Consider the following 18,377-nt stretch of genomic DNA (forward strand, 5'->3'; position numbering starts at 1 on the left):
CTGCAAAGGACTTGCTCAAACCCTTCATTACACATCATTCCCAAGGGAAGAGACAAAGTACCACATCTCTACTGCTTAGAGCAATGGGCACAAGTCTCCAGGTTGAGGCCAGAATAGATTTTGGGACATGATGCAGTGTTTAAGCGAAGCTCTGGTCTGACCTGCCCCACTACCTGCCTGAACCCAACCTGCCTTCATGGGTATGGAGGTAACTGCTGAGTGGCCCAGGGAACACGCCTCCACAGTATGCATCCAGAGGTGGGGCTGTAATTCATTGCCCATGATTTTCCCTGGCCTTGGTCTTTCCTTCTTGTAAACCCTCAATCCCACCCTGATCTGGAAGACCCACGCCCTCTGCCTTATCTCAGTGTTGTCGCCAACATTGACTCTGACACTCCCAGAAAGCTCTCTGCCGCCCTTCATATCTCCACAGTCGGGGTGGAGAGGAGAGGCACCATGTTGGGAAGGAAGGTCTGAGATAGACCCTCGTGGGTGCCCTTGTTATCAAGCTGGATGCAGGCACCCTCCAGAAACACCCAGATACCACCTTGGGTGGAATTGCCAAGCCTACCACCCGTTCCCAGTGCTGATCACGAAGAGGAAAATGAGGAAGCTTTGCTAAGACCAGCTGCCATTTCCGCTGACCTGGGGTGTTGGTCTTCATGGAGCTGGCAACCCTGCCTGCCCCTCTGTCCACAGTCATCTTGCCCTCAGCTGGCTCCTTCGCCTGCTGCACTGGGAGGAAAGTAAGCCTGTAGGAGTGCCATAGGGTCTCTCTCTGCACTCCCCGGGGAGGCTCTTCCTCCTTGCTGGTAATGGGGTCCTGTGTGGAGTGGGCTGGCCACTCCATCTCAGCCCCTTCAGTGCAGTCAGTCGGAATTTCATGAAGAGACCCTGAGGAAATATGTGGTTCCGCTCAGGAGTTGCTGTGTCTTCGCCCTGCTGCCTCAGCCGCCCCCTCCATCGCCTTGGGTGATGATGCTTCAGCACCTGGGGCATCACTGTCCGTTCTGTTTTTCTCCCTGGCTGTGTACACTTTTCCTTTGCGACTCCCTGACTCCTCCCTGGTCACCTCAGACTGTGATCAGCGGCTCGTAGACCTCTCAGCGCAGTAATAGCTTACAGAGGTGTGAAGCATCTAGAAAACTGGACCAATATGGAGGTCAAGGGCAAGGACTCTCCAGCCTTTTTTAGCCGTGGGCCTTGGGCAATTTTAAAGCTTGGGCTGTACAATTGGAGTGATTGTCGTACTCATTTCCTAGGGTTGTTATTGGCTTAAATGAGGAAATACCTTCATTGTGACTGGCCCACAGTTCCCTTTAATAAGTACTAGTAATTGTTCACTATTACTAGCCAGTGGCCATTTTACCCTCATCTTAACCTACACATAGGTGTCCTGAGGCTGCTCGGCACACAGGCTGAGAAGAAACGACAGAGTGTCAGATTCAGTGGGAGACCGATAGCTCTCCAAAGAGCTCTGAAGCTTAAATCAGGGATTTTGCCTTTTCTTTCTCCATAAATTAAGATTTATCCACTCCACCTTGAGGTTTGTCTTCTAGTTCCTAGTTTGAAAAGAACTATTAATGAGCGTAAACACACATGCATCCTCACGACCCCACCCCGCAAAACAATGACCAGGTTAGTGACAGGACATGTGAATCAGAATTTGAAAAGGGAGCCACTGTTTCTTAGCAAAATAAATCTTTCTAAAAACTTCCTACTGCTTTCAGAAACACAAAACATACTTGAGTTCGGGAGCTGCAGTGTTTGTCTGATAGCAGCAGTCGCTTCCCGACAAGCCCAGATCTGGTGGATAGTTTAACTTTTTATTTCTTACCAGCTTTATAACTCAAGGAAAATGCTTCTGAATTTAAAAAATTTTATCAGCTTTCTAATCTAAGGACAGCTCATTCATTTAAATATTGTAGACCTCAAATCCCTTTCTGATTAGGTATTAGTAACTTTGCCTTACCTAGCCCCGTTAATCTACAAAGTAAATAGAGGAGCACGTGAAGACCTTGTGCCATCAGAAGTGTTCAGAAACACTCTGAGGGGTGGTTTATTTATCCTCATCAACCCCAAGAAGCCACGGTCCCAGGGCTGCATATGCGCAGTGTGGCCTATCCTATTGTCTAAAAGGGAGCCCCCTAGTCCCGCATTCTTCAAGCTCTCAGTGTGCTATCTGCGACACCCAAATGGTTTGCTTCTTTAGTTCCTACCTGACACGTTTTACGCCAGTTTCCTGACCACAGCTCAGCTTTAGAAGCAGGAAGGCCTTAGGTAAATGCATCACCGAGTGCAAAAATCTGTTAGGATAATAGGACATTGTTTAAAGCTTTTGTTATTTTTAAATAATATTTTTCTTTTTTCTCTGTCTATAGAGACCCATATTCATTATAGAAAATTAAGGTCAAGACCTCACAGTGTTTTTTCTATCACCACATGAATACACATGCGTGCACACACATATTTTAACCTATTGTAACTCCTTTTTTCTCTCCACAATTTATTGCAATAACATCTCCAAAAAAAGATTATTTTGACACTATTTTGTTGTTTCTTAGATAGAGGTATACTCCAATTTATTTAACCAAACTCCTGTTGTTGGGCATTTATAGGTTCTTACCAATTTTCACTATTTTAATAATGATGAGATAATCTTCCTTCTAGATAAATCTTTGTGCACATCTGTTGTTAAATGTGTGCTCTTTTGTGTCTGGCCTCGTTCACTTAGCATAATGACTCTGAGGTTCATCCACGTTGTAGCCGTAGCACGTGTCAGCACTTCAGTTCTTTTTGTGGCTGAATGACATCGAAATTTGTTTATCCCTTCATCAGTTGATGGACATGTGGGCTGTTTCCACTACCTTTTGGCTATTGTGGATAATGCTGCTATGAACATGTATTTGTTTTTACTACTTTTGGGTATAAATTTAGGAGTGGACTTGCTGGGTCCTCTGCTAATTCTGTGTTTAACTTTTTGAGCGATTATGGCATTTTCAAAAATAGACTTTTAATTTTACAACAGTTTCAGTTTTACAGAAAAATTGAGAAGGTGTTACAGAGAATCCCCATATATCTCACACCCACTTTCCCCTACTATTAACATCTAATATTAATATGGCATATTTGTTACAATTAATCCATATTTATATATTAGTAACTAAAGTCCATACTTTCAGATTTCTTTAATTTTTACCTAATATCCTTTTTCTGTTCCAGGATTCTCTCCAGGATAGCCAATTACATTTTAGTCATCATGTTTTCTTTGGCTTCTCTTGGCTGTGACAGGTTCTCAGACTTTCCTTGTTTTTGATGACTTTGACGGTTTTGAGGAGTGCTGGTTGGGTGTTTGTAGCCTGTTCCTCTATTGGGATTTTTTTCCCACGATTAGCCTGGGGTTGTGTGTTTTGAGGAGGAAGGACTCAGACGTAAGGTGCCATTTTATCCCATCACATCAAGGGTACATGCTGTCAGTGAGCCTCGTCACTGTTGATGTAGACCTTGCTCACCTGGCTGAGGTGGTGTTTGTCAGGTTTCTCCACCGTAAGGTTCCTCTCTGTTCCCCTTTCCACATGGTGCTCTTTGGAAGGAAGTCACTGTGTGCGGCTCACACGTAAGAGTAGGGACTGTGCTCCATCTCCTTGAGGGCAGAGTATCCGCATAAACTATTTATAATTCTTCCCCACAGGAGATTGTCTCTTCTCCTCCACTATTAGTTTATTCAGTCATTTATTTATGTCAGTATGGACTCATGAGTGTTTATTTTATACTTCGTTATAAGCTAATGATACATTATTTATTTTGTTCCTGAAATAGTTCCAGTGTCGGCCATTGGGAGCTCTTGCAGTTGACTCCTGTGTCCTTCTGACACATCCCCGTTGTTGTGTGGAGTTTTTTTATTTTGTTTTGTGGAGCGCTTCCTTTCTTCCTGGCACTGCAAAATGTACCCAGGATTGTCTTGCATATTTCCTGTTTCAGTCCTAGAATCTGGGATTTCTCCAAGGAGCTCTGGTTGCTTTTATTGGAGAGTGGAATTAGACACCAAAATCTGAGTGTTACGTTTTATGGCACTTTTGATGTTCAAAACCCCATGCAATTAAATTTTACTTAGTAAAATTATCAATCTTTTACTTAATATTTTCTTGCTATGATTTTACCCTTAAAATACCTTCTTTCTAAGAATAGATGGATGGATGACCTATGAATTTAGACGTAAATAATCTTCACATATGTCCTTTTAATTATTTCTTGGTTTTATTTTTTAACATTTGAATTTTAAATATATGAGCTATATTTTTGATGCATGGTATAAAGTAGATATTTTACATTTTTCCAAAATAAATTACTAGTTCTCTTAATAGGATTTATCTTATGCTTTTTAAGTAATTTTTCCTTGGCCTTTGAATCTTAAGATCTGGATTGATTGGATTATGGGTTAAGCTGTGTGAACTCAATCTAGTTCATATGGCCCCTTAATACAGTTGAGAGAGTGTGTCACTGGTAAAATCAAGAATTGTTCTGCCCTCTCCTTTTTTCTTATATCTCATGAACAGCTTCTAGATGCAATGGATGCATGTCTTCTTGCTGTGGAAGTTAGAGAATATGCTTCTTCCCTTAATTGAAAAGTCTTATCTGCTCTAATTCATCGCCACAGGAGATAACTTCAGATTCTCTGTTGCCCAAGTGTTATTGGGGTGTGGCTGTGAGAAACAGAGCACATGAAACATTTTCTGAAAGAGCTGTGGTCTGTCCAACACTCTGTATGTTTTGCATGTTACTCCCAGGGCAGAACAGAGCAAAAGAAAACAGAGCAGAAGCAGACTTGAGTCCACCAGTTTTGATCTTTTGTAGATTGGTGCTTGCATTGGTTTGGCCCTGTCCTTGCACTGTGGGAAACTGCGAGAACTAGCCACACTGAAACCACACCTGGATTCATCATTTGGGGCCTTTATGATGGAAGATGTGGTCCTCTCCGTCACCCTCCATCACCTTGATGCTGGCCTGAGGAAGAATTCTGTCAGGCTTGTGGGCCAGCAGAAACTTCCCCTGGGTGGTCGGTGGTTAGTTTTTATCTTATGGTCACTCTTTTCTCTACCATATGATATTTCCCTCTTTGGTTTGGCTGACAGGAAACTCAGAGCCAAATCTCTGGTCAATTTACAGCAGAATGTTTGCCTCTGACTGAATTTTACCATCCTGCTTCTAATTTTTGCTTTCTCCTTTTCCACTTAATTTTCTGTGTTATTGGATTTAGGGTTTCTGTACCTCAGCACTATTGACATTCTTGGCCAGATAATCCTTTCTTGGGGGGGTCGTCCCTGTGCTTTGTAGGATGTTTAGCAGCATCTCTGGCCTCTGCCCACTGGTAGCAGCCCCACTCACCCCCAAGTTTTAACCAGTAACAGTATCTCCAGGCTTTTCCAAATGTCCCCTGGAAAGCAAAACTGCCCATGGTTGTGAACCACTAGATTATATGTATTTATGTCATCACTAAAGTATTTTTGGCTCTAAGGCAATGTATAAACTTTTCAATTAATAATAGATAATGAAATAAATAAGCCTTAACAGGTGAAAAAAAGGGGAATGGAGCATTTATATATGAACCTAGAAATTAGAGCCTTAATAAGTTGCCCAAGCATCATTGTAACAGCTCTGAACTCCTGCGAATGTATTCGCCTGGTGGTTCTAGAGCAGGATTTAGCCCATGGAAGGTGTCGTATTCGCCTGGTGGTTCTAGAGCAGGATTTAGCCCATGGACGGTGTCATATTCGCCTGGTGGTTCTAGAGCAGGAATTAGCCCAACAGGAAGCTGGCATGTTTTTAAAGAGAGAAGCTTCTGAAGCAGAGGAATGGAGGATGTGTAATGGACCAGCCCTCTCAGGGTATGCCCACTCCAGTCGTTTATGGACAAGGAAGACGAGTGGGCACACCAGCTGCCAGTGGCAGCAGGACACTGGCCACGCCCACGTCCACACACAGGCCGCGCTCTTCCAGTGCTTCCGCTGCCCAGTAGAGAGTGGTGCATGTAATTCAGCACATATGGACGTGCGAAAATGAAGACGGAGAAGGTGAGCGAGTCATGGAGACCATCAAATTGGGACAGAAGAACTGGGTTATTTGGCACTTCAGGGGGTCTTATTGCTTCTAAAGCCTATTTTAAGGCTCCTTTGTGTGTAGTACAATTGTGTACCCCTTGAGGAACTTGCCTCTGGCCAGGAGTGGGTAATGGAAATTTTGTACTTTTAAAATTTTTGTGAAAGACCATTAAAGTTGTCTGTCATTCAAGGAAACCTTTACTAAGCTTTCAAAGCCAAAGCTAAAGAATAATAGGTAGCACCCAGGCAAATATTTTAATGTGCTTCTGATTTTTCTAATGGAAATACAGATTTAATTATGTGTTTTTTTTTTTTTTTTTAACAACACTTCAGGCTAAGAGATCTTTCATCAGAATAAGTAATTGAGCTCAACACTATTTCAGCCAGTTGAAATGGCACATAGAGTGCATTTTCCCTTTGTTTGAGGAAACAGGATTTCATTTGGCTTTCGGGGCACATTCCTTTGCAATAGAAGCACAATGCAGTTTTTCTTTTGTTATTGCAGAACAGCTGAAATGAAGGTATAGAGAAATATTTAAAGTACTTTTAAGAGCAGAGCTGTAAAACTCACTTCCATGTTCTCAATGACTTGGATGTGCAGAACTTGCTGACACTTATCTGTGGAGTTTTTTGTATCAATGGTAAGCAAAGAGTTGTTCAGGAAACACTGGGGTTCTTTAGTTTAAAATCAAGTTGTGTCTTTTTCTGTTAGAAAGCAAGTGGTGACACTCTGCTTCCTGACTCCAGGGTTCTCCAGCGATGTCCCTGGATGGAGCTGTATTGGGATGTGACTACGAAGAGACTTAGGATTGAGGAGGGACTGGCCACTGCCCACAGTAGTCTTGCCAAAATGGTGTTTGGGTTAATTGCACAATCTTGTTTAGTTTTCAGTCTTCCCTACTTGACAGCAAGCATTGTTGTGCTAAACTCGACATCGCTCTACCTATTACTGTGCCAGAAGCATAATAGCTTCTTAATGCGTGTTTGAGTCAGTGCATATTTAGTGATATGGACAGTATGCAAAGATTATCCCCAAAAGGCACAGCAATCATATTCATGACAATTGTTCCCAACTCTTGAGAACCTGTTTTGTATCATGTGGCAGTTTGGGTTCTCCTGGAAATGGGCTTTGAGATGGAGCTGGGTGTTTGGGACGTTTAGCAGAGAGAGCCTCTGGAGCTGAAGTGGTCATCAGGGTCGTTCTGTGTGGGGCCAGAATGGCTGGGCCTCTCTATCTGTCTTTGCGTATGGGTTACCCTTGGAAGGGCATGATCTTGGGTGAGGCAGCTCTCTGACACTGAGGCTGACCCTGCAGGGGCTGAAGGCACAGCTGAAGGCGTGTGCTGACAGCATTCGCAACAGCTGGGTCACATCTGTACCCACGTCTCTATGTCCGTCACATGCCAGCTTAGTTCACCAGGTGCTTTCCATGTATTATCTCTTGTCTTCACTGTTATCCTTAAAGTTAGTTACTATTTCCTTCAATTTACAAATGCGAAAACCGAAGTTTAGGGAGGTTAAGCAGCTTGCCTAAGAATAAACGTGGAGCTAAGATGAGCTTTGAAGCACACAAATCACTCAGGAATCTTGTTAAAATGCAGATTCTGATCCAGTAGGTCCTGGGTGGGGCCTGAGATGCTGCATTTCTAACAAGCTCTCAGGTGATGCCAGTACTGCTGGCATCTGAGGTCTCAGAGACTCTGAAGTCTCCTCCAACGCTGAAATTCCGAGGGTCTCGAACATGTAGGGACAGCTCTTTCTTACAGAAGAATTCCAGTTGATAAATACAGAAGAAATTAAGGACATAGAAAATCACCGTTACAACACCCCAGTAATAATTATGTCAGGTAATATCTGTGGATGGATGCTAAAATTCGAAGGTAAAGTTTGTGGAGAAACACAATATTTGCACGATGTCACTTCTGTGTATTCTTGTGCAAAACACACAACCTCAATCCAATCATGAGAAAATATTAGACAAACCCAAATTGAGGGATATTCTACAAGATAACTGACCAGAACTTTTGAAAAGGGTTAAAGTCATGAAAGACAAGGAAAGACAGAGGGATGGTCACAGATTGGAGGAGACCAAGGAGACATGACAAGTACAACGTGGGATCCTAGATTGGATCCTGGAATAGAAAAAGGACAGCAAAATGTGCAAATAAAGTCTCTAGTTCATAGAATTTCACAACTACTTAGTTTTAACAACTGCATCATGGTAATAATGTATGATGTTAACATTAGGAGATGCTAGGTGGCAGATAAACCAGAACTCTGTTCTATTTTTGCAACTTTCCTGTAAGTCTAAATTATTTAAAAATAAAAAGTAAAAAAAAAAGTAAACAAATCTATAGGTATATCCTTCAAAATTTCTTTCAGATATTTTTATATACAAAAGCACTCATACAATAGAGTTGTTTAGACTTTATATGTCATATCACTTGCAAATAATGATGATTTTGCTCTTAATTTTCTATTATTTATACCTTTTCCCCTCTCCCCACCCCAAAGCTAGAATTCAGATAATTCAAAATCATTGTGATGGTCTTAGATATACTTGCAGTATCACTGACTCTAGAGATTTTACAGTCAAAAATGATAATAACTAACATTTGTTGTGTTTACTGCAAACCAGGCACTGGGCTAAATGCTTTAAACGCCTTATCTCATTATTCTGCCCAATAACCCTATTATTATCACTAATTTACAGAAAAGGAAATATTTAGAGAAGCGAAATATCTTACTCAAGTTCACATAGTAATTTGTGAAGCTGGGATTTAAACCAAGGTTATCTAACTCCCAGACCTAAGCTTTTAGTTCCACTGTCCATAACACCGCTTAATAATGTTAACAATTGATTTCACATAGATTTTTTTTTTTAACATGGACGGATACCATCACTGAACCAACACTTGAAAGATGAGGTCAGAAAGACCAAGAAACCAGTAAGTGCTTTGTGATCCTCAACCCAGTATAGGCAAAGTAGGGTGTCCTGAGAAGATGAGTGTTCCAGGCGACCCCTCAAAATCCTGGCCCTGAGCCGCTGAGGTTAGAGGGGCAGGGGTGGGGAGGAGGTGATGAAGGACCTCAGCGTCTGACCCCCTGCACCCCCACCCTCACTCCTGTGGCCTCACCCCTAGACTTCACTTGATGGCTGGCTTGCTAGGTGCAGTGGGCATGGGCTGCCGCTGGCTCTTACCTGGGCAGTAGAAGGAAGCAGACCTCCACTGACTCTGCGCTCACACAACAAATACAGAAAAAAGAAAAACAAGAATCGGTTCGTGTGCTCCTTCCTGACTTCCTCCAGGCACCCACAGCTCTGACCGCACAGATGTCCCCATGTCCAGAGCAGAGGCTGGAGGAGTGAGTGGGGTCGAGGGGCTGAAAGATCTCCGTCATTTGGACAGAATCCCTGACTTGGCACAGCCACCTACCTCTTTTCAACTCCAGGTGACAGTCAGGGAGCATAATAACATTTATCTCAAAGGATTAATTCTGGGGTTTGCATGACATAGAGTTTATATTATTTTGCACTGTGCCTGGTGCACAGAAAGTGCCTGGTAAAACCTGTTGTTGTAAAGATGATTGATTTACACTTGCATGTGTAAATATGAGCAGATAATGAAGAATCTTAACTGAAGATATTTGAAGAGAAGCAGCAGGTCAAATTGGTGGGGGAAGATGTGGAGTGTGTTCAGAGAAAATGCATAAAATTAATTACAGAAGTAGAAGAGACATTTAGATACACCCCAATTAGCAATCTCAACGAGAATTGAGGGGGATATTGTGCCAAAAAAGTAAGCTGCTATGAAAAAGGAAATGGGAAATTCGATTGCTGAAAGAACCCCACCAATATTGGCAATAAATGCCAATTAAACACTGCTAAAAATTGAATTGGGGATTTAGAAACTAACTTGAGGAATTTCACAGAACATAGAGTGAAAATATAAATAAATAGGAATTATACAAGATAAGTGACTGAGAGGATACACTTAGGGTATACATCGTATCTTTATTCTCCTCATCCACTCTAATTTGGAGCAGCTGGAGAGGCAGTAATATTTATAGATCTATAAAAGAAAATCTACTTGCACTAAAGAAAGATTTGAGGTTTCTGGTGAAAAGATCCTCGCAAGCCTATGTAGGATATTGAAAAAGACACACACATATACATATCCTAACTATGTTTTAATTTCATGGGTAAAGAGAAAAGCCCTATAAACATTTAAATTTAAAAAAAAGATGGAAGAGACCCAATAGTATTATCAAATAGCTCATTTGCCACACTAATTGCATGATGACAAAGGAACAAGATTCACCAGGATTGTGAGCCTAGAGTCCTTCATGTGGACAAACTGGTATTTGTACAGCCACAAAAGAAATATACTTTGTGACAAGTCAATACTTAGGAAATATTCTGTCAATGCGTGGTTTCTGGAAAAGTTCAAATCCATCAGAATGCAGAGCCAACAAAAAGAAAAGAAAGTATGTACATGGAACAGTTATAAGCATTGAAACTCATAATCTGAAGGATAGCCCAAAATATGTTTTGAAATATATATTTTGGAGATTTTAATATAACTATGAACAAAAAGTCCTAAAATAAGAGATAGAAGTTAACATCATAACAACAATCTGGAACTAAAATTCCAACTGGTTTAAAAAAATTGTATGATGGAGAAGTAAATGTTTAATTTTTGAGAGCTTTATATTACTCTTTATTATTCTTTTTTATAGACTCCTGTTCTTGTCTCATGGATGAACTCTGTCATATAAGGGCATAACATCACTTTTTTGTTGTTGTTAGTTTTCTTTTGCTCCTTGATGTCTCTCTTTCTTCCGGATACTTTTTACCTGCCCGTTTGTTTGTTTTTATCTTTGTGTTTCCTATTAGAAGCTTTTTAAAAATATCTGGTCATCCTTGGCTGTCTGGTCATATTTAAAAATGAGATTTAGTCTATCAGTTGCTGGACCTCCCTTCTTTGAAAGAGCCCTCAAATCCTCGTATCTGTAGGTGATTTTCCATGGGCTGGTCATTTTCTCTGGAGATGAAACCTCCAGACTCCTTCCTGTGGGTCAAGCTTGATTGCCAGAGTTCTGGGAGCTGGAACAGGCTGGTCAGCGCTTCTCAGTTCACTGATGGCCTCTCTCCTTTTCTGTGCCTGACGCCTCGTAATCTGGAGCTTCTTTCTCAAAATTTCCTCCGAGAATAAACTATCTATTGATTGTGGGAGTGGGGAAGACGATGTGAAAGCGAGCTTGAACTACATACACTTTCTCCTGTTTTGGCCCCTCTTATTTCCCTTCCAGTTCTAGAACTTTCTGTGATTCTGTGATGTGAATTGGCTTGTTCCCTGCTGACTGCCCTTTCTTTGGACTAGTTCTTTGGTCTCTGCTTTTTTTTTTTTTTTAAAACCACTTACCCCCACATTGTCCATTGTTCGAAAACATGTGGATTATCTCTCATCTATTGTCTTTCTCTCTTGTATTTTCTTGTTCTTGTGGCTTTATGGCTTTTAAAATCTTCTACTGCTGTCTCAACAGCTTGGAAGACGGGTGCAGAGATTGGCACATGCATTCATTCCCTGTTTATGCATATCAATGAACTTTGGGGTAACATTTCCACAAAAAAAGCCCCTCCCCTAAAAAAGGAAGTCCATTGGGATTTTGGTTGGAGTTACATTAAATCTGTACATTATTTTGAGAAAAAAAGACTTCTTTTTAATATCCAGTATTCCCATCTGGGAACATAGATGACTCTATAATCAGTTCAAGTTTCTTCTGCAGCATCTCTCAGTTTTCTCTGTGTGGGTTGTGCAGCTGAACAAGGTACAGGGGATGATGGAAAGGCTTTGAAGAGGCTTTGAAGAAAGACTGAGTTTCCCTGCCTGACTCTCTTATGATCTGTGTGGCCTCTGACACTTTGCTCTGTTGTCCTGACCTTGTTTTCCTCAGGTCCAAATGGGACAGTAGCAACCACCTGGTGGAGTTGCTGTGAGAATTAGCAAGAGTTTGTGTAAAGAATGCAGAATTGAGATAAAAATAATAGTTCTTATTTACTGTTTCGTTACTATGAGGGTACTTCCAGGTACATGCGTACAGAGTTCATGTTTGTTGTTGTTAAGGTAAACAAGATGTTTACTTTCAATATTTTAATTGTTTTTTGACAGTTGTTAGAATTTCTCTTTGGAGAGATATCTTTAATCCTGATATACTACTTGAATCCCATATCAGTTCGAATTGTATTTTCAAAATCAATTCTTGGGTTTGCAAATAATGAATGATTGTCTCTTCATTTTCTTGCATCTATAATCACAGTTTTGTTCCCTTTGTGGCAAAATACTTATTTAAGGTTAAAAACCTTTCCAAGTCATTGTGTGTTTTCGTGTGTATGTCTAAAATTTTATTAATAATTTCTAATATTTCTGCTTTGTGGTCCAGTGGTATGGTTTATCAAATATTTTGATATATTTGAGCAGGCTTCATTTACAAAGAAGATATACTTCCTGTTTATTGGATAAAATTTGATATATAACTACTAATTTATCCTTATTAATTAAATACCAAAAGGCCAATCTTATTCATTCATTTGTTCATTCATGTACTTGCCTACTTGATCTTTCAAGAACAGAATTAATGATGGTAAAATCTCCCCAGTTTTGTTTCTATTGTTTCCGCCTTGTGTGCCTAGGTCAGTGGAAGTTCCTCCTACTGTTGTTGAGTTATTTTCTCATTGTAGTGCTCAGGGGTTTTCACCAGTATTTCATGTTGTCCTTCTCTACACCTTAGGTGTATTTGTTTGAGGAGTGAATAGTGTATATCAGGGAATGTTAGTGTGCATTTGAAATGAAATTTTCACCCCTAACATTTAAAAGAGGAAATTTCAAGAACTCCCTCTGTTTGAGTGCGGGAAGCAGGCGGGCTGTGGTGTTCCTTAATTGAGGCTCAGTCAAAGGCCAGGTCACAGCGTCCTGCTGGAGGACTCTCTCCCCCGCAAGTCCTGTCATTGGTAGGTTCTAAGATGCATTTTTGCAGAGTAATGTTTTTTACATAGTGAAACAAAAATAGCATTCTGTGGAAATGTTAGGGATTATCTTTTTGTTTTCTTTTTAAAATTATATAACATTTGATATATACACAAAGAAGATATATAACCTCAGAACTAGAGCATTACTAACACTGCTGAGTCCACCTGGGTGCCTCTCCCTGGTAGTGAAGTTTGTGTTTGGCATGATTTCCTCCAAGGGGTACAGATTGCAACCCCAGGCTTAAGTACTTGGTGAGTCTGCCTTTTGCTCTTAAACCACGCAGTGAGTCCATGCACCTCTTGAAGAACAGCCCAGGAGTGGCTGGCTGAATCGTAGCATAGCCTTCAAAATAACAACCTGTGTTTTGCTCTACCAAATGAAATAACATATAGAAAAGTTCTCATATTATGAAACTGCACATAAAAGTAGATGTCCTGGGCCGGCCCTGTGGCTTGGTGGTTAAGTGCGCGCGCTGCGATGCTGGTGGCCCGGGTTCGGATCCCGGGTGCGCATCGAGGCACCACTTCTCCGTTCATCCTGAGGCCGAGTCCCGCATACAGCAACTAGAAGGATGTGCAGCTACGACATACAGCTATCCACTGGAGCTTTGGGGGGAAAAAATAAAATAAATAAAATCTTTAAAAAAAAAAAAAAGTAGATGTCCTTATGAAGATGCAATATACGGCTATCAAATTTAACAACTCTTTAAAATGTCTTCAAGGAAATAAAATTGTTTTAAATAAACAATAAACAGAGAACATACCCTGAGGGCTAGGATCCATGGTAACTGGAAGTGGGGAGAACAAAGGAGACCTTGGGGACAAAATAGGTTTAGAACTCCTCAGAGACATTTTTCTGGATAAAATACAACGTGAAAACAAGTGTAGAGTGAAAAGAGTGAACAGGGAAAAACAAATCTATGTTATAAAAAATTTGAGTTTAAAAATTACTATGCAGTGTTTATGGAGATTGTATGTTGTTTTGGCAAAAGAATTATAAATATATATTATTTAAATACTTTGTGTAGTAAACGTGAAGATCAATTTAATCATGCTGTTTGATAAATTTATTGGGTCTGTATTCCTGTATTCATTAAATTATTGTATTTGTATTAAATTATTGTTTTGCTGTTTCTCTATGATAGTTATCACCAGGATACTAGAAGCTGGCAGGCATTTATTATGGGACACAGTTGACACCTCTTTTATGAAATGGACTTGGTGGAAACCCTTGCACCACTGACTTGCTGCGCTCAGATAGGCCCTGCCCACCTTGTGCGCCCAGTCTCATCTCCCAAGTGTAACTGCTAGTGAATTTATGAATGAACAGGAAAGGCATATGCTCAATAAGCTCTTTTATTCATGGATGAAGCCACTTGAACTGGCAAGGAACTGCATTTCACCTGTCCCTTTCTTGTTTGTGTTTAAAACAATGAATCCAGAATGAATCCTATGATAGCTAGACAGGAAGAAAATTAGCAGCTGCAGTTAAGTACTTAAGAACATTTAATTAGGGAAAGTAAATTATACGGAATTTTGAACTCTGAAAAAAAAGGGTAGTTAATTAGAAATGTTTTTAAAAAATTACTTTTTAACAAAATTACAAAAGAAATACTTGATAACAAAAGTCTAATACATGAAAAACTACCATATAAAGAAAAAATTATTCATTATAACACTCTAATATTTTGGTGCACTTTCTCTCAGCCTGAGGCTAGAATTTGTTCTTAGTCATCTTCGTACTCCCAGGGTGTCTCTGGTATCTGGGCCAGAGCAGGCCCTCAGTAGATGTTCACTGAATTGCAGGAACGAATTATAGGGTATCCTCAGCCTTCCTTTCTTCTCTCAACTTTATTATTGGCCAGTATTGATCAGTAGTTATTTCGTTTATCTAGTACCTATGGAAAGATGAAATTAATGAATAAAATGTATAATTAATATGAATTTGCCATACATAATGAAATAAAAGTAATAGATGTTTCAGCAGTAATGCAACTATAATGTCAAGGAGATATATAAAGCTATCTATTTCTATGTTTGGTTCAGTTAGTATCAAAAAAGATAAACTGACATAGCAGACCATCATCAGTGAGTAAATGTATTAATGAGTACTAATTAATAACTTCGCGATTCATTCTCACAACCTTTTTTAGCAGCCCTTAGTACTGTCGTCAAATATTTCTGGCTCTCCATCTTCCAGGCATGTGGTGGGATTGCACTTCACTGCATCTTGAAGTTAGGTGTGGTCATATGACTTGCATTGGCCAATGGAGTATGAGTGGAAGTGATATGTATTCCCTCTAGGTTGAGATTTATGAGGCCATTTACCACATTCTCTTCCCACACAGAGGTGATTGGGAAAGCATGTGTCAAGCTGAAGCTTCCACCAGTATCTATTCCTGATAAACAGACCTCCCCTACCAACCCAGATTTGATGTTTAGTATGATTCAGAAAAGAAATTTTTTTGGATAAGTCAATGTAGTTCTGGTGGTTTATTTGTTACCACAGCATAATTTAGCCTATCCTGACTGATACACATTTATTCACAAACCTGGACATTGTGCTAGGCATAGTGGGAAACAATGCTAATAAAATATGCATCTTTACTTCAAACGAGTTTACACTCAAACAGGAGAGGCAGTGCACAAAAAAGTACCATTCAGCCTGTAAGTACAATAAGTCGACATTTATAGGATGCATTAAAAGTTGTGGGAGGTATTGCTTCAGGTACAATGGCTTGAATTAAACGTCTTTAGTAAACTCCAGAGATTTCATAGTTGAAAATGAATTCTTTCCAGTAGCTTCTATCAAACACTCAGAAAGTTTTTTATCAGTAGATTCATTCCTCTGGCTGTATTATTTCAGACCAGAGTAAGAAAAAATTAAAATGTTTTCATATTTGACATATAAATTTTCTCTGAGTAGACTATTAAAATAATTTTGACTCATACAAATATGAAACCATAGCTCTACTCTTAAGATAATAAATTACCATGTAAAATTATGCAGTGACTTACTCTGTCACAGAGTTTTCTTTCATAAGGATGGAATTGATATGTTCTTTTCAAAATCAAATTCACTGACATCCACAGAAACCATAGAGCACAGATTTTGGCCTTAGTCTGGTCTGAGTCCTTGCTCCCCCACTGACGGGTGGGGAAGTCCCAGGCAAGTAACTTCCTATATCACAGCTTTAGTTTTCATATCAATGCAGTGGAAGTAATTAAGGTCTTATCTTTGAAGCTTCTTGTGAGCATGGATCGAGATAAGTCAGGAAGCACTTTGTGCACAGTACTTTATTCATGGTGGTCACTCAAGAAATGTCTACTAAGTGGTATTGATTAGTATTGTTATTCATTACAGTTTTTCTTTCAATAGCCACATTGTTTCCCCAATTTTTTAAAGTTAAAAGGCAATAAGTGGGGGCTGGCCAGGTGGCGCAGCAGTTAAGTGCGCGCGCTCCGCTTCAGCAGCCTGGGCTCACAGGTTGGGATCCCAGGCGCTCACCAACGCACTGTGTGTCAAGCCATGCTGTGGTGGCATCCCATATAAAGTAGAGGAAGATGGGCACGGATGTTAGCCCAGGGCCAATCTTCCTCAGCAAAAAAAAAAAAAAAAAAAAAGGCTGAGTATTGGCATTGGACGTTAGCTCAGGGCTAGGGGCTAGTCCTCCTCATGTAAAAAAAAAAAAAAGGCAATAAATGTTGACCAGTATGGGTGATTATTATTCATAAACAATCAACAATGAAAGTATTGGGAAAATATACTGGTTTCCCAGTTTTCTTTGAGATTCTTTTATTTATGATTTTAAGTGAATTTTAACTTAAATTTTTTTCTTACATGTTTATTATAGAACTTTCAGAAACTATAGACAAGCAAAACGAACCAAGTAACAAGAACTTACCCATTATCTCAAGATTTAGAAGTAACTACTTTTAATACTTTGGTATATATCCCACAAAGATTTCTTTTTATGTATTTGCAGGGGTGTATACAAAATATATATATATATTTTTTTTTTTTAATGAAGAAGGGATCATGTTCTGCTTTTTAAAAATTTGATATTCATAAACGCCTTCCCTGTGAATATTCTTCTGCACGATCCTTTTCCATGGCTGCATGAGTTGCCTGTCTTCCACTGCCCCTCCAACCCCTCTCTACCCTCTATCCCACCTGTGCCCAGGGGCTGACTGGAGTGGACCACAGCAGAGGCCTCCTCTGGGTTCATCCGCTGGAGGCCAGCAGCAGAGGGTCAGAGACAGGGGAAAGCAAGGCGAGGGCACTTCTCCAGTGCAGATTTTTGAGTGCCCCCCAGCTGCTGTCTGTCTGCTCCAGTCAGACAGTCATTCCCACCCAGCTACGTCTCTCTGGGTTCTAGTTACGTTCCCTCCAGGGCTGATAATGCACCCCACTGTCACCAGCCTGGGATCCTGCACCCCGTTGTGGTTTACTTACTTTTGTAATGGCCCCTTTTGTAAAACTCTTCAAACTACCAAATCTGAGGGTCCCATCTAGTTCCTCACGGGACCCTGATTATACACTAAGCAAGAGGTTCTCAAACTGTAGTACACATCGGAATCACCTGGAATGTTTCTTAAAACACAGATTGCTGGGCATGACCCCCAGGAGGTTGTGACTCAGTAGGTCTGGGAAGGGCCAGAGAATTTGCATTTTTAACAAATTCCCAGATGTTTCTGGAGTTGTTAGTCCAGGGACCACGCTTTGAGAACCACTGCGCTATGCATTCATCCATTGTGTGAATCTGACAGATTATATAACCAACCATTTCTGCCTCATACAAGTAACTCTGACATTTATCTCCTTTTAGCTAAATCTTTACACACAGACTTGTTAGCTTCCTTCAAAAAATTTCCTAAAAGTAGAATAACGTGGGTACATGTGCAGGCAAATTTTTAAGTTTTTTGATCTTTATTGACAGATTGCCCATCAGAAAGTTTTTATAAATTTGTAATTCTTATAAATTTTCGTATAACAAAGTCAGTATTTCTGTGTATCTTTGCAAACACAGCACACATTTTTTCATTTGTTAAAATCCTTGCCAGTTGCTAAACGGGAAAGTGAAACTATTGTTTTACTTTGAGTTATTTTGAAAACTAATGAGATTAAACAGTTTTGCGTATACCCTTGTCCATCTGCAATTATTGATTTATGGGTGGCATCTTCATGATCTTGGCACATTTTTCTGTGCATCCATTTGTTGTTTGTTTTATTATTTAAGATATCTTTT

General features: G+C 40.1%; 1 protein-coding gene across 1 annotated transcript in view; it reads left to right on the forward strand.

The window, feature by feature from the left end:
• The window catches only part of HECW1 (HECT, C2 and WW domain containing E3 ubiquitin protein ligase 1), a 404,461-nt gene that overhangs the window by 24,521 nt on the left and 361,563 nt on the right, over positions 1-18,377 (forward strand). The window lies entirely within an intron of this gene.

This window comes from Ceratotherium simum, chromosome 1, assembly GCF_057802395.1.
Source record: "Ceratotherium simum simum isolate JZ-2026a chromosome 1, ASM5780239v1, whole genome shotgun sequence".
Lineage (NCBI taxonomy): Eukaryota > Metazoa > Chordata > Mammalia > Perissodactyla > Rhinocerotidae > Ceratotherium > Ceratotherium simum.